The sequence below is a fragment of the Falco biarmicus genome, chromosome Z, assembly GCF_023638135.1.
Source record: "Falco biarmicus isolate bFalBia1 chromosome Z, bFalBia1.pri, whole genome shotgun sequence".
Classification (NCBI taxonomy): domain Eukaryota; kingdom Metazoa; phylum Chordata; class Aves; order Falconiformes; family Falconidae; genus Falco; species Falco biarmicus.
In genome coordinates, this window is record NC_079311.1 from 72719970 (window position 1) to 72743810 (window position 23841).

General features: G+C 35.3%; 1 protein-coding gene across 1 annotated transcript in view; it reads left to right on the forward strand.

Moving 5' to 3' along the window:
* The first annotated feature begins 11167 nt into the window (after positions 1-11167).
* Positions 11168-23841, forward strand: part of PRLR (prolactin receptor) — a 122872-nt gene continuing 110198 nt past the window's right edge. Inside the window, exon 1 of the mRNA XM_056324808.1 lies at positions 11168-11290. The gene's annotated coding sequence lies outside the window, so the exon portion shown is untranslated. The remainder of the gene's footprint in view (positions 11291-23841) is intronic.

Here is a 23841-nt window from a genome sequence, read left to right on the forward strand (position 1 = left end):
CATATAGTTTACCTGGTACAACCATAGCTTTCTCACTAAATTTAGTTCCTTCTTTTTGCCTACTTGAAGTCTATTTGGAGTAACAACAGAACCAAAAAGGGAGCATGGAGTAATTGTATAATTTAACTAATCCAACTTACTGATGTGCTACTCATGTCAGCAGTGTTCTGTAGATAATGCCAGTTGCTCTTCAGTTACTAACTGACCTAAAGCTTTGTGGCAGTTAATATTAAAACTAAATCATATTAGTTTAAATCCTTAATTACATTTAACTATAGGTTTGCTTATGAAGCAAATAGTTGCATCTTTTCCATCATCTTAGTCTGCCATTTGAAAGGATTAAGCTTCTCTGCATCTTTACAAAGTATTTTCCAGCTTAGCTTGCCTTGGCTGTTCTTTATATCTTATGTTGCACCTGGCTTTATTTTTCCAGAGCTCTATGGGTACAGTGCAGCTTTTCATTACTTTTTGCAGTAACACATTTGGCTTGCCTGTCTTGGCTCAAGATGGTAGAAAGAAATTGTAACATCTCAAACAAAGCAACACATAATTTGCAAGCAGCATTCTTTAAAATGTTGTAACAAATTAGTTAAATGAAGTTGAGTACAACTGAAATTTCTCTAACCAGCTGCTGATAGATATAGTCTGGACAATATTTTGCAAGAGTATTCAGAATATTCAACATGAGCTTTTGAGAGCTTATGAAATTGACTATAGATATGGGACCAGGCATAGGGACCTAAAAAGGAGGCTTGAGTGACATAGCAAGATTTTCATAGACATTTACATTTGTGTCCTCTTGTTTGTGGAGAAGTTATTGAGGACTCAACTGCAAGGCAGCAGGATTGCTTAAACTCTTGTGGTTGTTTGACCATGAACACAGATAAGTTTTTCACCTATCAAATTAGTTTGGAAGCTTGTATGGAAGCCAATATCAGATATGAAAAGCAGCACAATTACTATGAAGTGTGGTTGGGTGGCTGTACTTCAAATCCCTGTATCATTCCCCCAGAGGACTGATGATACTGGTATATGGTTCACAGAAGGAAAGCTACTCCAACTGTGCCAGCAACTGAGTATTGAGGTGCAGCAAAGGTTTTCTGCACCAGCCAGGGTAGCCAAAAATTTTGCACAAGTAATCACAAAATCTTCGATTATTTGTTGTCCATTGACAACAATGGGTTGCTTAAGCTTTTACTGTCTTTGAGACAGGAATGAGAAAAACTGTGCACCTTTTTGCAGATAGTATGATTTGCATTCATAATTGTGTCACTGTAGATAAACCAAATAGTGACAGTTTGTGAGTGAATTACACAGCAGATGGGTCATCATTACACTGCCAAGTATATGACTGGGATAGAAATTTGGCTGTTGGCCATCAGAATGACATGGCTTAACTAATGTGATCAATCTTCAACCAGACTGAGTCTAAATATTCTTTCCCAGGGGAATACAAGCCCCCTAGATATGTTCTAGCCAGTTGATACGATGAATTATTAAATACTTTTTGCAGCAGCTAGGCATGGCAAATATGTTATTTGTACCCTTCAGAAAGAAGAGATCTGAGTAGAAGATTTTTCCTTTTTTCCTTCTTCTTTGGGTTTTTCCATTAATATATCATTTTCTGTTCACTTTTTCCATCCCTCCTCCAAGACAGTCAGTGCTAATTCCGGTAAAATCCATGATGGGGATTTCTGGAAGTACAGTTTTGTTGACTTGGACATTGCTGCAAACCTTTGCAAAAATCACGCTTGCTAAAAACTTCTTCACCTCTTACTATTAAGTGACAAACAAAAAAATATGAAAAGGACCTATGCTGAAACAGTACAATATATGTATTGCACATACCAAAGTTAAAGTGCAAGGCAGGAGGAATCCTGCCGCTTTATATTGAAAAATGAATGTTAAACCCTTTGCATTCAAAGTATATAATTTCTGTCTGCAGAAAAGGTTGCATGCAACTGGGAAGTTGATTTTTATAGTCAAGAACAGAGTGAATGAGGACACTGGGGCTGGGAGCCATGCAGGGGACAGGAAATAATGAAGAAGTCAGAGGATGGTAGAGACTCACTTGGTTTGAGAGAGTGGCAGCACTGACAGAAGTTGGAAGAATGGAGAATTTAGGGTTTGCTAGACAGAGTAAAAGGATATAGACAACAATAACTGAGGGGGAAGAACAGAAGACAGGGAGTAAGAGACAGATTTGTATTAGTTGTGGAGATTGAAATAGAACAGCCTAGGCAAAGAAACCATAAAAATAATGTATTTCCTTACGATGCCTAGAGTGATTAAGTTATGGGAGTAACAAAATTTTCTTTTTCCTAAATATCCTTGAAATTAATTTTTAATGATTACTGACCAGTTGTAAATATTTTTATCCCTCTGCTTAGGAAGGGCTAATAAAACTCAGAGACTGAAGCAGGAAAGGTATTTATTGTTGGAAAATACATTAGCTCCAGTCTTTCTGATCCTATTGCAACTGGCATTTTACAGACAGTAAGAACATCAAGATTACAAAAAATCTGGTTGCTACACACTCAGCAAAACAGAAAAAAACTGTTTGTAATGTGTTTGATTATTTTGCTGGGGGTCTTTAATCATTCATATGTGCTTATATGTTTTATCAGGAGGTCTTTTATATCATTAAGATCATTGAATCATTACTTTAATCTGTTAATGATAACTGACATTTCTGAAAATCTGAAAGGGAAGTAACACAGAAACTATGGACCTAGAAAGCAGTAATAAACAGGAAAATAGAAATATACAAAAAAAACTAGATAAAAAGTTGTTGGGTGTTGGTTAGTAGATAGAAGGGAATGACCATGGAGTTGCATCAGCTGTCACTGCATGTTGAAAAGCTGGACTGTATAAAGTAATGTGTAGTTAATAAGTGGTTTACCAGAGGCTAAGAATTCTGGAAGATTAGAAGCGTATAATCTAAAATAGTTATTCTAAAGTATTTTTCATTCTTGGTAATATATCTCATTTCTCATTGCAACTAATTTGAAAGCTTCCAACCAGCAAACTCATATTCTGTGATTATCAAATAATTATCAAGCTACTAGCTATTTTTGCTTAACATTTCTAGAATTAAAAAAAAAATATTTTCTTTCATTCTTTCTGTATTGATCATTTTGGCAGACACTGTCTGTAAATTTGTTATGACTAATAGTTCTTTGAGAGTATTCAGGTAATAATTTACTACCTAGTAAAGCTTATTGTGTGACATTCCTGGCTTTCCAAACTACTTAACTACTGCTTAACTACTAATCTCAAGATAACCTGTTTGGTTTTTAAGCTAACAGCACTGAAATTGATATAAGAATAAATTTTCTGCCATGGAATTTCATTGTGTTGTTTAATTCTGGAAAAAAAACAACAACCAAACCCAAGGTGTTTAGTACTGTTGAAACTTTCTCATTAGTAAGGAAATTATAATAGATTTGCTGCACTGGGTTGGAATGTGTTCATTATTTAAAGAAGATTTTGTTTTAAATCAGCTGAATTATTGTGTTTTCTGAAATTATTAAAGACAATCACTTGATCCTCACACTTTAAAGACTATGTACAACTTCATGTAGATTATATTTCTGCATTTGCCTCTAGAACAATTCTGAAATTTAACAAATTTTAAATGGCATATACCATCGCTGAAGAGTTTGAGACTCTGCTGAGGACTGTTTTTAGAAAACTTATTTACTGAGAGAACAGTAAGGTCAAAAGGTATCACTAGATCTCTGTGTTACCTTGTACAGTGTGCTGGCCACATCTTAAAACTTCATTCCTTTAATGAAAAGGAACAAATTATGCAATGTCTTTATAAACATGCAATCCAAACAATATTGTCACGTAGGAGAAGCATAAATAAGGAATATAGAGACAAGCAGGTAGTTAAACAGGAATTACTACTGTAAGACAATTAAGATTACTGGAAGTTCCTCTCATGTCTTAATGTTGTTGCTGTAGTGAAGGATACTTACAATACAAAAATCTAAATTAGAGCTGCGGTGATTGAAAACTTGTATGACAGCTATGCCGAGATACTGGCGATTGGGGTTGTTTCATTTTGCTGTTAGACTTCTTGTAATTACCTCAGAACACTTGACAAGGCATCATTAAGTATGACAAAAAGAGAAATCTATCACCATCGCATTAAAAAATACATTCTGTAATGCTGAAAAGCTACATTGGATTTTAGGAAATGGAAAATTTTCTGTCTGATTTTAGTGCCTGTACTGCTGCTCCCTTTTTAACCTGTGCTTGACTCTCCTTTCAGGTACTAGAGGCTGGAAGAATCTGTAGAGGTTTTGAAACAGGAAGCGTGAAACAAGTTCATCTGCCTGAGCTCCTAACCGTGCGACATGATGTAAGTCATTTAACCATTTTATGTCCATTTTTTCTCCTGTAGATGATAAAAATTACTGGTTTATGTATTTTTAGGAATTTTTTGGGTTGGTTAAATTCCCTACTAACCATGATGAAAATTTTATTTTAAAATTGAAGTTAATTTAGTACAGAAAGGCTGTTTTGAAAAAATTAAAAACTGAAATCTTACTTCATTACTTTTCCAGCTAAAACTATTAGTTAGATTTGTAATGCTTTCACAAATAATTCCAGCTGTCTTAAGCTTGACATATGTGAGAATTGTTACTTTTTTTACACTGCTACTTAATGGTTTTACCATGTTTTAAGCATTTATATATATTTTTATATATATATATGTTTAAGAAATATCAGATGCAGTTTTATAATCTTGTTATGTGCTTGACTGTGGTTTAAATAATTTCATTCTTTGGGAGCTGTTGAGTTATGATTTCACTTCTTTGGGAGCTGTTGAATTATGATTTCACTATTTGAGTCCAAATGATCCGGGAGGTGTTGTATTCACCAGTGGATCCAGCAAAAGAAGTGATTTCACAGAAAAGAAATCAACAGGTTCTGATATATAAGATATAGAGAACATAGGGGAATTGCAATTAGAGTTCTGAGAAGAAAAGGAACATGTAATTAATTCTCTGTGTGAATCAGAAAAGGCTGACAAGTTTCAGTTCAGTGTCCACATTAACACAGCATTAGCAGAGAATCTGCCTTGCAAATAGAGTATCAGCATCTTTCAATGATCTGTGTTACAATCTGATTAACTTACATTCCTAATAACATAAGGAAATAGATAGTAGAAGTTTCAGAGGAATGTATTGGCAAGCTAGGATGGTGGAGCTCACTCTGCAGTAGAGAGGATATAAATATGTTGTCTAAAGACAAGAAGAGGGGAATGTATTGGGAATCCTGTGTAGCATGTGTTTGAAAGGGGTGTTCGTAGCTCTCTGACTCCTTCATTTAGTCGGCATGATGTGTATTACCATCATATCTGCTAGGAAAGCCATTCATTTAAGGTCCTGACTGTAATAAAATAGCAATTGTGATCAATGTTATTTTATTTGTAACTTAGTTTTTAGCATTGTTCTCCATACATTAAAATCAGTATAAAAGTATTTAAACACCATTTGTGTCTTCATTCTTATGTGAATATTATTGTAAAAGTTTAGGGATTCATGATTCTTCTAGAGTGAACGTAAACATGAACTACCATGTAAGAATCCTGTTGATAAACATGAACTTGCTTGTATCCTTTTCCATTAACATCTTTCTTATTCCTTCTTCTATAGCAGAAAGCCTTATATCCACTTAACTTTAGTTTTGCTTTTATCTTGTGCAGTGTGCAGAAGTCTCCAAAAAGACTGAACTTGAAATCTTTGCTTTTTATTCACTAGTCATTCTTTTTAAAGAATTTAAAAATTAGATTTGTCACATTGGTCATTATTCTTTTTAAAGCATTTGTGGTTATTATTTTCTGTGGGTTTAAGCTGATGTTTTTTAAGGTAATTAAGAAAATTAAGTTCCTTTCCTATTTATAGATTTTTTTTTTAATCTGGTATGGATGTGAAATACATGATGCAAATAAAACTGCTTGCAGTTGTCTGTTTTAAAAATCCTAATAATTAACTCAGGGGCTTTCCTATTACTTTGTGTAATAACATTAGATGTCTTTATAAATGTAGTATTTCTTATAAAAGTCTCACTCATAGATGAATTTTCTTCTGCATCATTAAGGGTTGAAATGGTTTGGTTGTATATTAACACTATTTCTGAAATGTGTAAAATGTTTTATAGCAGTGATCTCACAGAGCATTGATAATGCAAGCTGCTCATAGTCTTTACAGACTGAAGACTCTTTTTAGCAATACTTTAAATAGCCTATCATTTTCCAAAAGCCACTTAGTCTCCCTTCACTGTCTTTCATCTGCAATATGCAAATTTCGCGTGGTTCAGTCACCTGTGTAAGTAATAGCTTCCTCAGAAATGAAATGAGCAAATAATTATTAATAGTTTTGGATGGGCAATATTTTATTCAAAATCACTTTTCACAAGTTTACAGAAAATTTGGGGGTTTAGAGTTTTTACTTATGAAACATGAGGAGACCAAAGCATAAACAGTATTCACCAAATGCTCTTACTTTGATTAACTGTGGTTATGTTACTGGGCCTCCTGTATCTTGCTTACCACTGTACTGTTTTAGTATCTTAAAAAATTGATACTGTCTCTCTTACTGAATTCTTTCAAAGTTCCCAATTTTATTTATTAGTTATTTTTTTAATATGTAGACTGTAGGAAAATAAATCAGATTACATATTCTACATTTTTTTTCTGGAAGCAATAGAATTCATAGTTTTTCTGACTTCCCAGGGTTAAATCGGCCAATACAGGCCAGGCAGATGGACAACACTTTCTATTGTTTGTTGGGTTTTTAAAAACAAAACAAAACAAAGCGCCTCCCCCCCCCCCCAAACCCCCAAACACCACAGTAATTTTCTTTACATTTTCAGCTCCGCTGTTCTTGAAGATGGAAGGTCGTTGTCATGGGAGGCTGGGTTTGTAGTTGTGCTACCCTGATCTTTTCTGTCATGTAAGATTGTACACTTGAGATATTTGAAAGGAAAAACTGAAAACTTCAGCTATATTCAATAGGAAAACAACTGTGGGTTTTTTGTGGCTATGACACAAACTTTTATGTTCTCAGTTGATTAAATCCTTGTCTCTAAGTGTTTTTACCACAAGGTCCATCTTACTCAGGCTCAGACACCTTAAATCCATTAACCATGAAGTCAAGCTGTTATCTGCTTTACTTACTTCAGTCTTGCTCCATCTAAACTGAAATCACTCAGACACCTCTCTGTGAACACCGAGTATGAAGTTTCAGTTCAAAGCAGACAAAGCAAAACTCCTCCTGTTTCTTCAGACTTCTCTCCCCTTCTCTCTCTTGCCTTGGTCCTGGCACTCTGTCACGTTGTACTGGAGCCTGGATGCCGTATTCAGCCCATTCTTCTTCCACAATCCATAGTACTGAATTTGCCCGGTGCAAGCTGGGTTAGAAGACATGTGGTCACACAGTGCATTTCTGTCAACTTAGCCAGTGCACATAAGAAAAAATTGTAACAGCTTTTTTATTTTATATTAGATTAGTTGATATTTGGTCATATAAGAAGTCTGCCACTAGAAAGTTACCATGTCGGCATTGTCTGAGTTTAAACCAATAAATTAATTTCACAGAGGATCTACTCTATGCATTGTAGTACTACATAACTTTGACATAGTACAAGGAATTGGCTGGCTAGATTTCGTGTATATATTTTTTTGCCTCTACATATTAAAGATTATTACTAAAATAGAACCTTCCTTATTCAGGTACAGATCTGATATGTTTGTTTTCTCTTGTTTTGCCCTTTATCTTAATTATTGTAAAATACTTCTAAAGTTTGAAAAATGTAGCCTCATTCCATGTGTCTTTATCTAAAATATGGCTGCAATGTGTAGTATGTCACCATCTCACTTCTATATCCCCCTTTAAACTTGTTTCCAAACCCTGCAGTGCTCCCTCCCTCCCTCCCTCCCTTTCTGTGCCAGCCATTATTACACACTTGTTAAATTTCCAAATGTTTGGGGTTTTTTTTTTGCTTTCCTTCATATTGTCTTTCCCACTTGATAGGAATTTGTGTAATATTCAGTTATCCCCTTATATCCCATGGCTTCTTACTACCACTTTTGCTCTGCTAGCTGCACAAAGTTCATAATGGTTTGCTCAAGGATTTTCTGAGATTACAGCCTATAATACTGATCACTGTGTCCATTGTTTCCTTCTTCCTCACCTATCTATATCCATTTCTAGTTTTTCACAGTAGTTTTGCTCTTGTTTTATGTGAAACCAGAATTTTACTCCAAACATCTACATCTAACCATTCAGAACAAATGGTGTAACCAGAAGATCCAAAATTTATTGTCAGATGGAAACTGATAGAACATTATAAATTACAGCCTGCAATATCTTGTGTCTATCAGTTGATGTTGTACAGCTGAGACATTACAAATTACAGCCTGTAATATCTTGTGTTTATCAGTTAGTGTCGTACAGCTGTGACTTGTCAGGCATTAACCATTATCTTTCTACCTTTCCATGTTGTTCTTAATTTGATATATTTCATTTCTTATTGCCAGCCATGTATTTTCTGGTAGTAAAAATAGCCTTATAGATCAGCTGTCACAATCTCAGCCATTTTTTTCTGATCTTTACTTCATACTCATTCAGAAATATTTAGGACAAATAGCAGAGGCTCAGTAGCTCTTTTGATTTACAGTAGCAGCAGTGCTCCTGCTCCTCAGAAAAAACCCCCACATCTGTGTGAAATCTTCATATTCCAGGCTAATTTGGAATTCTCAGCTTGTTTTACTAGAGGTAATTCAACCGATTAGTCATGACTTAGAGCACTGATTTGGACGTATGGCTTATGAAATAATGGAGGATTTCTGGCTTCTACTTGTGCAAATCATATGTTTCAGGGGTTAAAATTTTGGTTTGTTTCTCAGTTTTAAATTCCCTCAGACTCATTTTGTTCTGGGATGTCTGGATAGAACTAAACACCATCGGTTTTGTTATTATTATTTGTTATTATTTTGTTAATATTATTGATATTATAATAATATCACTGTTATTGTTATTTCCAGTGCTTGCAAGAGGCTAGATTTCATATTAGTTCTACATTCAGTGCAAGTTGCTTGGTCCTGCTGTTCACAATGGTAAGATACTGCTTCGCTGACAGCAAATGTGGGATCGTGTCAACCTCCCAGCTCTGATGTCAGAAGGTTTTTGCCACATGAGGTCTCACCTCGTTACCTATGTGAACGTTAGTATATTAGACAGGGCCAGGGAATTTCCCCTCCCACTGGAAGTCAGTTGTCCATACTGTTTTATTATTTGTGCAAGGGGCTAGAGTTTTGCCCAGGACATTGCTAAAAATCTCTGAATTTTTGCAGTTTGTACAGGTTGTGGGTCATTCCCAGCTGGCAGTTTGCTTGCAGACGATCTTTTAGATTTAGATTTTAGGTTTAGAAGGTTTAGAAGATAGGAAATTAATAATACAGACTTGTTCTGTTCTAGTGCCGTTAGTCTGTGTGCTGGAGAGTGGTACTGAGCACAGTTAAGTTGAGTACAGCTGTAACCTCAGAGTACAAAGTTTTATACGTGTTGCTAAGCTTAGAGCTTAGTGGAACACAGATTTTAGGTGTTCTGGCATTTCAGGGAAACAAAGCACATCTAATTAGGTGAGTAGTGGAAACTTGCATGTATAATGATTGGGGTGATCTGCTCTATTTCTATGAAACTCAAGAATATATGCGTCTTTAAAATTGTCAGTGTAACAGATTACTGTATATTGGTTTATTCTGAACTCTTCTTTTCCCCAGTAATGAGTTATAGGTTATAATACTATCATCATCTGATCAGCTTTTCTGTGTAGAATGGGGCTGTAGAATTTCCATGCATTTATTATTTTTTAAAGTAAAATGTACAATCTAGAAAATCATCCAGAGTTGATGAAACACTCCACACAGCCCTACAGCAGTAATTTCAATGCCTGATTGTCAGTAATGTTTAAATTCTCTGCATTACTTATGACCTGAATTTGTCTACCTCCAACTTCTAATCAGAGAACCTGATCATACTTTAGCTTTTGAACTCTTTGTGCATTGCCCAGCATCCACTTCCCACGAGATAATTCAAGATGTTTTTCAGCGGTTACATGCATACACCTAGAAGTTTCAACTCCTCTCTGAACTTTTCAGGAAACACTTAAGCCCAGATGAATTACAATCACGGGTAAGAGCTCCAGGGATATTTGGAATTCATTAAACAAAAGCACAAGTTGGGCAAGTTCACTGTGTCATATAACAGATAAACATACGTATTTATATATCAGATGATAACCTCTCTTAAATTCAGTGACGATAAAACAACAGAAAGGAACTTCTCTGGGTCTCTTTTCCTAACACATTAGCCATTTCAGCAGAGAAAGCTGATAAGTCATTTTAATACTGTCATTTTAGTGATACTGTTAGATGACAAATCTCTGATTCACATCAAGAGGATGGACAGTTGATTACCTTGGTTAAGATGTGAAGTGAAGCTTAAAAAGTATGATAGGCTTTGCATGGTCTTGCATGATTCTCAACTTTAAAACTAGTTCACTGGGTACAATGTATGCAAGTCACTTTTTGAAAAAACATTTTAAAAAGTAAAAGTAAAATTTTCTCCCTGTTTCTGATGTCATTAGTCATGTTTCTGCTTTCCAGATTATTACTGCATTTTTAATGACAAGCTGATGATTAATTCTTGCTTGCATATCACATGGAAATGACATGCCTTGAATAAAGAACACCCTTAGACTGTGTGTTCACCAAGACCAGAACTGTCATGTCCTGAGTTTCAGAAGTGTCCATCCCATATGAGGAATGTCTTTGTAAGTAAGTCGTAGCAAAGGGCTTAATATCAGTAGAAGAAAGAAAAAATGAAAGATTTTCAGTCTTCTTGTTTATAGCCTACAATGGCTTGTAGAAAGTAGCATTGAATAACAGATTTTCAGCTGGGCCATACCCTAAACCTGGACATCACATGTGGTTCTGGATGCTGTGGCAACTGCAGCTGTGTTGTCAAGGAAACAGGCTTGTGCTCAGTAGGCAAAACCAATGAGCATTAAGCAAGGCTATATTATAGCTAAGCCTCTGTGACCTTATCAGGGATCAGAAGATCTGTCTCTTCTTCACTGTGCAGGTGTCCCTCAGCAGTGAGGGAGATATGCAAAAATATATGTGTAATATACCTGATGTAAATGTCAGACCTGGATTTTTCTAACATGTGAATGCATTTCCCAGTTAGATGGATTAAAAGACTTCGTTTGTGTAAGTAGAATGTTTATGTAAAATAAGTAGTAGAAAAGAAAGTAATGTGACATGTTTTTCTGTAAGCTATGAAATGAGGAAGAGGTAACTGAGGTATAATGAACTCTGGAAGTCTTGTTGATCTTTGTTGTAGCTTTAAAATTGGCTAAAATTCACATAGCTATTCCGCTATAAAAAAATGTTCATTTCCCAATGAGAAGAAAAAAAGTTTAAAGAACACTGAGATGCAGAATAGTTGTCAACAGTTTTCAAGCACAGTGTGTGTTAGTAAAAGAATTAATGCATGTGTCACTGAAATAAACTCACATTCCAATATACACATGTTATTTCATCCCATTATTTTATATCTATAAGAGTCAAAATCCAAATGGAACTGAGATACATAAGTGCAAGAGAAAAATGCCTAATTGTTTTTTGCTGGGTGGGGAAGGAAGTTGAGAAAGTTGTTTCAATTGCTGTCAGAAGTTGTTTTCTGATTAAACTTTAAAATATTTTTGTTTCTAAAACAATACAGAATGTTACACTTCAGTTGAATCAATAGGAATGACTGAATGAGCAAATAAATTCTACATGCTTTGGCAGAATCTCTGGAGTTTATTGTGCTTATATATATTGTCATGTAATGGCAAGGTGATGTCTTTCTTAATTAGCCCTGTGTTTTGCTAATCCACATGTATTAACAGTTGTATTTTTCTTGTTTCAGTATCCCTTGTAATGTTACATGCCGATTTAAAAAATTAAATCAATGTTTATCTGCAGATAATGCTAGATGAACCTTTTTCAGTAGTGATACTGTCCCATGTCTTGTACAGAGAAGGGAGGAACTGAAGCACATTGTGAAATAAGATACATCTGATTATCATAGTGATTTTGCTTCTAACATTATTTTGTGATTTATTTTCTTTCTTGGTGGTTGGTTTTTTTTTCCTACAGATGTTAATCTAAACTTGCCAAAGCCAACAATTTTTATTTTTTTATTTTTTTTTTTTAGATTTTGATTATTCTATTCTGGCATGTTACTCCTTTTTTCGCAGTGCTTCTGCACTTCTTTCTTTTTTTATATCTGATTATTTAAAATACCTGATTTTTTCCCCCAGAATTACTGTTTTTACCATTTCATCTAAGTTACAGAAAAATTCTGTGTAAGGTATTTCCTATTAAAGAGAGTTCAGACATTTTTGCAGCATGTTTAAGGCTGTTATAGAAAACTTGAAATTTACCTGATTTCATTGTTTCAGTTCTGAGAGTTGCCACTCTCCTGGTAAGATCTTCTATCAGAACATCAGGGAAAGAAATGAAGCAAAGTGGACACAGAAGACTTTGCTACTTCTGTGAGCTGAACATGATGTCAGTCTTATTAACAATGTAAAACACAATAGAAAAGATCGAGATGAGAGCATATTCAATGCTTAAATATTTATTTTTATTAATGCTAAAACATTTAATATTTAGTGAAAATATTTAATTTAATTAAATATTTAATTCTTATATAGTTATATTTAATGCTTAAGTATTGAAGAGCATAACACCAAAGTTGTCAGCATATATGCAGCAGTTAGCTCAAAAAGCTGTGACTTTAAGTCCTTGGAGAAAAGTCCACTATGATCCAGATACACTTAGAGAAACAGAATATTAATATTCAAAATAAAAGGATTAGGAAATATGTTGTGCTTCCCCAAAATTTTCTCATTCCCATTCCTTCTTTCATTATTAATTTTTTACTTTGAGTTTTTAGGTGTTTTGTACTACTGTCATATTTAGTCCCTTTAGTATCACATGTTATTTCATCTTCTCCTGCCTCTGTTTCTTATGTGTCTAATAGGTTTTTTTTAAAGGTAGCTAAGAGCTGAATACTTTTCCTAATTGTGTGCATCTCAGCCTTTTTCCCCTCCTTGCATTTTTCCTAAGTTTGTACATAAATCTCTGTTCTTTCATGGTGCATCTTCCATCTGTAGCTTTATGGTCATTTTTCTTTGGTATTCAATCACTAATATCCATGCTTTTGTTAAATAGTCTGGATTCTATAAGGAGTTTGATGTAAATTAAATTTAATATTTAAGCTAGATCTCACTAATATGAATGACCTTGACCAGTTATCACTAATTTAGGGAGCAACAAGTAGAATCCAACGTTTTTCCTTTAAACCAACTGATTGCTTTAACAGTGTGCCAACAAATTACTGCCAGTTACCTACCACCTTGCCATTTCCTGGGATACTCTGCAATCCTGAACAACAGGCAGAGCTGTGCCAGTATCTCCAGTTGGGTTATTTGTGGACAAATAGGCAGATGAACCTTTCCCTGCTCACCGGGTGAGTTAGATGCATCCAGGGCATGTCAGCCCTCCTGTGCATGTGCTGTGCAACTGATCTGTGTGTGCATAACAAGTCTACAATATTTATGATGCAGTAGATTTATAGCAGACCATTTGTGCTGGCCCAAAACCATCTGTCCAGGTGTTCCAGCTTATGTAGTAGATTTCTTTTCTTCAATGTAAAGTGCTGGCAAATATGATTTTCTCATTCCATTTTAAATTACTGGTGTAACTTTGTTCCATGTATTCACATGCCTTGTACCAAGGAGATTCAATTTATTTGATCAAATTCAGACATGAATTCAAGAGTAGTCATTGGAAACATATTACTGTGAAATCAGATGAATTCTGTAGTATCAGTAAGGAGGAAAACAGAACTAGACCTATAGTACTCACGTCTAATTTTTCTTCATCTTTCACTTTATATCACTGCTTACAGTGGTATAAAATGGAAGAATGTTTTACGAAACTGAAATGTTCACATTTGGCATATATTTGACATTGACAACAAAATCCAAGAAAAAAGCGAGGCTGTGGAAGACTTCAAGTGTTTAGTAATAGACAACTGTAGTTTTAATAAAAATAAGTAAAAGTTTAATGTGCAAGTCAAATTAATTTTGTACTGTGTTCTCAAATTCTTTGCATGTGCATTATAACTCCTTACATTGTGGTACATTAATTCCATTGTTGTTGTGAGATTTTGTGTTTGTAAGAATGAACTATTGTATTACTTTTGCACTGTATTGTAGTATTTTGTATTTGGTGCACTGTTCATATCACATATATACAGATCTGTATTATGGATGCTTATTTTTCTTCCTAATCTACCTTTAGACTTCTGATCTGTTTTATAAATTTAAAAGTAAGTTTCTTGTGAGGGTAACTTAATAGCCATAAATAACTTTCTGAAGAAGTTTTCATGAGTGAAACATTCAAACTTGAATACACTTTTTCAGGCTATGAAGTCCAGATTTTTTGATGGGTGTATTAACCAACAAATGCGTGGTTTCTTTAAAAAAAAAAGCATACAGCAATATGCTGTCATCCATCAGTTTTAAGTTAAAGATTGTCAGTCACAGGAGCTATTGGTGAACAAAACAACTAAAGACATTTGTAGTATGTATCTTTGTGTCACTGCAATAATAGCAGTAGATAAACCTAATGGAAGTTGAAGGTCCTACTCTAACAACTAGTCAGAGGTAGCTCATGCTTCTGCAAATTGCTTGCCCTGTTTTCCTGAAACTAATTGACATTTATTATATAGAAAATGATGCAAAATGTTTGTCAATATTTATGGGTTCCTCTGTATGCTTGACTGCATTTTTATTTTGTGTTTGCTCCTTTAGTATTTGTATTACATGTCTTTTGTATATAAAAATAATCAAAGAAACAGCAGTCGGCTTTAAGATCTACAGATATTTTTCAAAATCAGTTCACTGTGTGGTTTTTTGCATGTATGTATGGTTTACATACTGATTTTCAATTTACAACCCAGTTTAAAAGTAGATGGAGAACCAGACCAAAACTTCAATTATAAGACTGTAATCATTACGTTTGGATTCATATCCTTCCTAAATTCAAATTGTTTGGTAACAGTAGTTAATCACATTTAAGATGATTTTGCTGAGGCCTGTTGTGATACAAAAAGCACTGTACAAACTGGACTGGGCTTAAGATGCTCCCGTATGGCTCACTGAATCTTCCAGAAGACAACAAATGGCTTGCAAGTAGTGAGCAGTAGCCGAGTGCCCTCTCCTGTGCCTGTCTGTAGAGGAATGAAGCTGGGTTAATTAGCATTGATAATATACAACTCAAATTTTCGCAGCACTCTCCAAACTAGCCAGCTGCAACAAGGTCTTTTACTGTCACATACCAACATATTCTTCATGCCAGTCCATCTGCTGCCTTCTCCTCATCTCTCCTCACCCAGAGCGCATGTTCTCTCTGCTTCTTTCTTGGCTGCTCTGCCTCTTAACTTAACCAGCCACACTGCACCTCATCTACATCGGCCAACCCACCACCCCTGAAGCCTGTCCACAGTTGTATATTATCAATGCTAATTAACCCAGCTTCATTACTCTACACCTGTGCACATCTTAGCTCAGAGAGCAAGGAAGCTTCTGCAGAGGTGCAACAGGGTGAAGTTGTAGCTCTGCACTGCAGGGAAGCGAAGGGTGTCTCTAGCAGCTGTCTTCTGTCTGTAATTAGGGTTGAGGTTTCAGAACCAAGGTGGTTTGGCTTCATAACTTGTGGAAGCTGTGTAATACTGGCCAGCAATGCGCCACTTAACTACATGATTATTTCATTGTCAAACACCTTAAGAAAGGAGGCCTTTAGGGAAGCCTCAGTGCCTGTTTAGTTTTTTGATCTCTTGGTAAGTATTGTGCACCTTTCCAGATTATTTACTGAAACAATGCAAAACAAGCATGTTTTCCTTTACTACTTTTATTTAAAGCATCAGGGTTTCAGTTCAATATTTTATAAGTGATAGAACCAAATAAAAAAAAAAAATTGTTACTAGAAAAATTGAGAAAACAGATTGAACTGATTTGATAACATTCTTTGGTGCCTCCATGTCCAGTCTGCAATCTTGATAAAACCCAAGTGAAGCCTAATGATGTGTCCACTGAGCAATGTAACATTCTTTTGGAAGTAATAATGTTTGTCCTGTTAACAGACCTTCAGGCTGGCTGGGAAAAACATGCAGAGGATCACTTGGATTACCAGTTCTGTTTTTTAAGGGTATTAACAGGCCCACATCCAAGCTGATGATTATTTCAGTGCTTGTTGCTTAGGATTTATACTGAGGTACATGGCTGTTAACACAAAGTTGTTGTGCTTCCTTATGAAGTATTTAAATCATTTCAGATGCAAGAACATAAAAATGGCTGTACTGTATCAAAGCTACCATTCATTTTTCTGATATTCAGCCTATGATTGGAGTTGGTAACCCATTCTTTAGGCAAAAACGCAAGAATCTGTTGCATTTACAGAATAGTCATCTTAATAAAGAAAATTCCAGGTTAGGTTCTCTCAGTTACTGTTTTTGTGAGGCTTGAATTATGTGCCAAGACAGTGCTCTGTGAGTTGGATGAAGAAAATGAAGGAAAGTTACTTCCTACTGCTGCTGGGTAAAGGAGAATGGTAGGAAAGACTGGTAGTATGAAAAGGAAGAGAGCGAGCCATGGATTGAAAATGACACAAGTCGCTGACAGTGTCTTTTAATAGTCAGGATTTGATGGATACTGCCTGAACAAGGATGGAGAAATTGGGTAAAATTCAGGATACAGTTTCAGAGAGAGGATCTAACTGTGTCAGGAGTGCATTGAGAACCTTGGGTATATCATAAGGGAAAGGAAGAGGCTTTCAGACTACTGATTGATGTTAATGTTTCCTAATACACAGCTTATTATGTGTAACAGTGATAGGAGGCTTGTGTGATATCTGAAGACCTTGATGTTCAGTCCCAATAGTAAACAAAACAAGAACTTCAAGGTTGAGAAAAAAGAGGGTTTAAGCATTTATTTTTCTCAATTTTGAATTTACTCTTTTTTGGTTTTAGAGTAATATAGCAGCCCCATTTATTTTCATTGCATCATTTGTTGTTTTATAAGCCCATATAGTCATCTCCTTTCTAAATTACTGTCCAGGAGGGTTTTTTCCCTTTTTTATGGTAGTTTTTTCTATGTTTTTAACGTTACATTTAAAATTCCTGTCTGAACTTCCTTCTGTTATTTTTGTATTCTCGCTGTTTTCTTCTTTTTTTGATATGTGATTATTAGAACTGAAATCAGTACTACTAGTATGGATATGTTTTTGATTTGTGTAGTCCATATGAACTCTGATAATACTCTCTTACATTCTAGTTCTTCTGCCTCATTTTTTGAGAAGGGGTGCTTCTTTTTTAGTAGGCACATTTGATTGCATCTCCAGTATATGTACAAGTAGTTGATTTGTAGTTATCAAGGAAATTGTATTTGCTAATGTGATTTTCAAAGTGAAAATTAAGTCTGTCCATGTTCTCTTGGTTGTAGAGCAGAGCTCAGATGCAAAGCACAGACCTGCATATCTGATACACTGGAGCTCGTGGAGGTGGGGCTGGAGGTTCTTCCAGTTAGCTCACTTAGTCATTTGTTTCTCCCACTATATTCCTCTTTGCTTGAGATAGTAAGAGAAAATGTGTTATTTTCTGACACACACACACACTTTTATTTCTTTTTTTTTTCCTTTTTCCCCAGAATTTCTCTTTCAAGAGTCTAGGTTACAAACTCTGTATCTATCAAAGCAGACAGAGTATTTAATGGAGCACTGTAGTGTTTGAACAACCACAATCACAGTTAGGCAAACAGATGTATCTTTCATCCACTGGTCTCTTTAGGGTGTGTTCTTGAGTATTCAGGATTGCTACAACATCTAGAAAATCAGAGGAGGATTAAAGCAGGAAATGAATAAATATTTAGAAAAAAATAATCCTATATTTCCCTTGTAACTTTGTCTGCAGACCTTTTATTATTTAATGTTGGAAATCCTGTCCTTTCATAGTCTTCTCAGTTTCTTGAAAGTATAAAACAGTGACTCAAGGTATCAGGAAAAAAATGTAGAAACATGTATGATCTATTGCATAACTACATTTCTTAGTACACCTGCAAAAATATTATTAATTTGTCCCTACTATGCATGATGAAAGTTCTAGCCTCCTCCCACAAAACATACATTGACAGGTCATACTCATACCTATGTGGCTCTAAAACATTAGAATTCTGATCTGACTGCTTCCCTTTCATTTTTTTATTTGCTTTACTTTTTAATCTTACAGCAATCAAACATTAGATAATTTTGTCTTAGATATACTGAATGTTAAGACAATAATATCATACAGGATATCATATAGATATTTCACTATATATCCACTGTATTTCTAGGTATTTTCTAAATATATAGACATTTCCTCTGAGGGTTTAAGATTATTTGCATTAAATGGTACAGTGATTTTCATGCTCAGTCTTATTTCGCATGCTTAGCAGTACTTCAGATCTGAAGTAATGATGAATCACACAGTCACCATTTTGTTATTTCAAACTCAGAGTATCTGGGAAAGATAACTTAGATTTTAGCCTGGTGCTGGATGCACCCTTTATCATTACATTTCAATACCTTCGTGCAGAAAGTTTCCTTTGTATAGCACTCTTTGGCTTGATTACAGCCTTCTGGAAATTATTTTGCTTTTTTTTCTTTATTGAGTGGAGAGGTAAGGGGATTCAGAGAAGGATTTTGGTTGTGTTTTGTGGTCTGTTTCATGACAAAAGAAAACATCAATACAAGACAGTAGATCTTGTCAGACATAGAAAAAAACAAATTACATGAATTTTCATTATAAACAGATTTCTAAGTACAGTGCAATAGCCCTTGCATGTGTCAAAGCCAAAATTTATGTAATTGCACATATTCAAAAAATCTCTGTGCCATTACCATAATGAAAAAGCCATCATTTCTGTTCTAAAGCACTTCAGGAAACAAAATTGTCTGCCAGCACATTCAATTCATCTATCTCTCACATAAAATAGTACCCTATGTTTACTAAGGAAATAGTGATTTTTTTAAAGTTTCTCCATGCAGATTTCATAATAGAAAGTGAAGAGTGGTGTTTTTGTCTAAAGCAAAATATTTATAAGAATTTGTCAAAAACAAGAGCATTGTTCTAGTCCGTCCTTGGAACTAAAACTGTAAATGTTTCTCTCCCACCTAGCCCCCTCATCTGTTTCTTCTCACGGGTGTGTATGTCCCTGACCTTGGACTGATTGACAGGGGAAGTTAAACTGCAAGCTGTTAGCATATCCTTCCACACATCAGTGCGATGAAATTAGGAATATTAAATGGATTAATAGCTTAAGTAATACTTCATTTATAAAAGGTATCATCTGTGCCATTTTACAGTAAACAGTTTACCTAATAATATGAAATTCTTTTCTGTCAGTAAAAATCTTAAATACTATGATTAGAAGAAAAAAAAATATAATTGTTTTTACAGGTTATAAAGGCGTGTGTCTGTATATTGTGTGCCTGCTGTTAAGATTTGTTTTATTTGGTTAAAATTAGTAAATATTAGTAAACACAACTTTCAGACTGGTTCTGCCCTCCATGCTCACTGAGCTGCTCCTTGTAAATCCAATTTCATTCTCTCTCTTCCTTTCCCAGCCTTCAAATCATAAATAACAGGGCTGCTGTTTCATCCCCAGGTGGGTGATTCCACATATCAGGTTATGAATTTGATTAGAGAAGCAAAATTGAACAGAATGTGGAAGTTGCCAAAAATTACTAATAAATACTGCTAGCAAAAATAAGGTTGCTTTTAAATTGGACATGTAAGGTAGGTGTTCTGTAGATGCAGTATTTTTGTTGCCTTAGAGACCTTAATATTCATCCTAAGATTCCAGTGAGTATAATCAACAATAAAATGTAATGTAAGAGGGAGGCTGAAGGATAGTTAAATTATTTTATCAGGTAATATTGCCTAGCAGTGATTTCTTTAATTTTCATTTGAACTTCCCTTTCTTTCTTTTGTTGAAGTTTCCCACGTAAATCATAAAAAGTGTGTTGGGTTTACAGCTTGTATTTATTTCTTGTGACAATATTTAATTTTTACATCCATCCTCAGTCTTTCATTACTATTTTATTAAAAGAAAGTATAACCCCATGCCTCATGCAGAGCTTAGGTGCAAATCTGAAGTTCATCAAGCTGAACAAGAGTGTCCCATTACTTTTATGTTGGCTAGGGGAGAAGAGTGGGGTCTCATGGAGACAGACTGTGTATTGTACTCAGACACGAGTGATGTCTTCAGTGTCTGTAGATGTGCCCCTGGAGGGTGTTTGCAGTTGTCTGTGGTGATGATGCTTCGTTACTCTATATATATATTGCTAGAGGGAGGGGAGTTTTTGCTGTTTGTGCCTCAACTTCTTCCCGCGTTACTGCGACTGCAGTTCTTGTGGATACTTACAACAGCCTGCACAGACTGCTTGCTTACAGTCCGTGAAAAAATGGGCATGTCTCAGAGAAATTTGTCTTATCCTTTGACTAAAACAGGTAAGATGAGTCACATTCTGGAGGAGCCTGTCTTCATTAACCATATAGGGACCCTACAGAGCTCGGCTGCAGGCTGAGTGAGCTATAGGCATCTGGTTGAGTGAGGTGAGTCCTGGTTTGTCATTCTGGAAGCGTTACCTGGTGGGGGCCACACAATCAACTCCAAGTTCAGCTCAGTCAGACTCATTACTGAGGGAACATTACTTCCTTGTTCCAAGACAGGTAAGTTACAGTGACCTTTCTAGCATGTGTTTTTCTTGACAGTTGACTGTGTTTTGCTGTCCCGTAGTTGCCTCTAATACTTTTGAGATTGTTTCTTCTGCCTACAGATTTCTCTAAAACTTCAGGTTCACCTTTTTTTATGTTTATTGAACAGGAAATCTTTTGCCTTCATTTCTGTTTCCCTGCAGATACTAACAGATCCTGAAACTTTGAAACAGGCTATATTTCCTCTTCAAAACATGCTAATAAGACACGGTTACATGAAATAGATGTAGGCACATTAACAACTTTCCAGGGCAGAATGGAAAATCTCTTATCTTGTTTCTCTTTTCCTGGTTCTTCCCACATATGTGTGTTGCTTACCTCGCGCATGAGCGTAGCCAGCTCACTAAAACGTCAGAAAACTAGCTTGGGAAAACCAGAAGCTGTTTAGCTCATTAAACCTTCAATCCTGAGATCATATGGATGCTGTATCCTGGACAGGGTGGAGAAACTGCATTACTGAGGGTGGGAAGGAAGGAACTGAATCAAAAGCAAGGGGAACAGGGAAAAAGTGAGGAAGCAAGACTTTTCATGTTCAGCATTGTCAAAGTGCTGATTTGTGCCACTCAGAAAGTGAACTGTCATCTACAGGTTTAATACAGCTGCTCCTCACCGAACAGAGTAACTGAAGCGCATTTTGCCGTAAGTTGCAGTTACATATTCTGCTGTCAGGATGTATACCTGTGTCTTAGCCCATACTTCAGGCGTGATTTATGAAATTCCATATCCATTCTAAATGACTAAATTTGCATCCCCTGTTTTTAGGTAATTTAAATGAATTGATCTTTTAATTAGGTCTTGTCAATAACAGCCACTGACAAGGTATACCTGAAATAACTATTTATGTTAATATTGAACTTTATCCATGGCATGGATTTAATTCATAAGTGTTCAGTTACATGAATATAGCAAGAAATTAATAATAATTAAGAATTATCTCATGCATTTGTGTTTGTTCACCTCTTAGTAAATTTTGCTGTAAACTGGCTAAAGACTCTTAGGGAAATGAATGGATAGTTGTGGAACTACACACAAAACCGAACTATCCCTAGAAGGTTTACAAACAGTTCTAGGAAAATACAGATTTTTCCTATTAAATAAAGCATAATATATGGTGATATTATTCTACATATAGAATTCTTAAGTCTAAGATTAAATTACTGTATCTTAAGTTTCTGCAGTTACAAAGACTCCTTAATCTTTTCCTGAAGTATTTCTAAAAATTCCAGTTGAAATACAACAAACTCACAGAGACTGGGAAATACAAAAGAACCTTTTATTATGCTTACTATTTAGATAGGCTTATAGTATTTTGTTAAGCAGATTAATTTATTCTAAGGTATTTCTTTCCAAATGATTTGCCCCCTTCAAGAAAAGCAAAGTAGAAAATGTTTCCTCAGTGATGCCAGGTTTTCATGTATTTTATGGATGAGTAGGAGATTTTGAACTCCAAGCTAATGACTAAAATGACAGAAAATGTAAGAGGTAACTAGGTACTTTTTCCTGTAATTATAATGACTTGCAGTGCATTTTATTTCTGAAAGGATGTGATTGTCAAACTGTTTCCATTGCTTTTTTGGAGGATTTTTATGTTTGCATGTTGAACTCTGTAAATGTCAACAAAGAATTATTTCTGATTGCAACCATGGTAAAATAAAGACAGTTCTTTCCCACACACTGCTTAGTTGATACGGAAAATTCCTTCCTCAATGGAATCCTTAAATTTATAGGTATTTAGGTATTCTTTATATAGGTGTGTGTGGCTATTACTTCTTTGGCATGACTTCAGAAGGTTAGCAGTAATTCAGAAATGTTTGTGTTTCCATTTCAAAGAAATACTTCCCTGCATTTAGTGGAGAATGCAGGATTTGCATTTGGTGCTAGGTCTGTGCATAGGCTTTTGGCCGAGCAAGCTTTTTCAGTGCATTTGATTTGCTTAAAGTTGTACATTTGTAATTTCTAATTCCAGTTTCACCACTGTGCTAGCAAAATAGGGAGTACCGTAAAGTTAGGTAACAGTTACTACCTGTAATGAAATATTTCTACAAAATTATCTTCAGGTATCGAAGATATAGGTCTTTCATTTCTGGTACTATCATCTCTGAGCCCTACTGATGGTCATAGACATTGCACAAAAGCAGTATGTTTTTTACAGTAACAAGCTTTTAGACTGGCTAAGGCTTCAGTCTGAGAACAAAAAAAAAGTGGTGTTCATTTTTCTGTAGCCTTTTGCAGTGTAATTTCTGAGTTCAGTAGTGGTCTTGCTCTGTGACTCAAGCAGCAAATTTGGCTGCAATAATACCAGTGAGGTAGATCTTGTGCCAACTGACTCTGTGTCTTATCTATCCAGAAACTGCATGCATGTTACTAATTCATGGAAAATGTATTTATTACAGCTAGATGTGAGAGAAACATGATGAATTAGTTAACCAGAATCAAAAAGGGGGCGGTGGAGAAAAGAGAACAGGCTTTCTAGGGGTGAAAAGAAACTCCAAGGTGTGTCAGTTCTTTCTGCTTCATTTAAACTCAATTGATTTTTTTTCCCTTTTCTTTTTTTCTGAGATTAAGTACACCTTGTATTTGGCGTTAAACAACATATAGAAATAATGCACCTAAAGATACATGGATACGGTGTTATAATCAGAAATACCAACAAGAGTATTAAAGAAGTGGTTGAAACCAGCTATGCAGGATATATTCCTGCTAAGAAGCCTTTTTGTTCTCACACCTTTGTTGTGCAGACTATATTTATGAATGCAGAGAAGAGATTTTGCACTCCATTTCTCTCGTCTTGCATTGCAGGGCTGGTCTGTATCCAGCAGCTAAAATGAGGATTGGTAGAGTAGGTATTTTACATCACAATCTCCAGCCTTTTCTGTCCCTGGGATTTGTC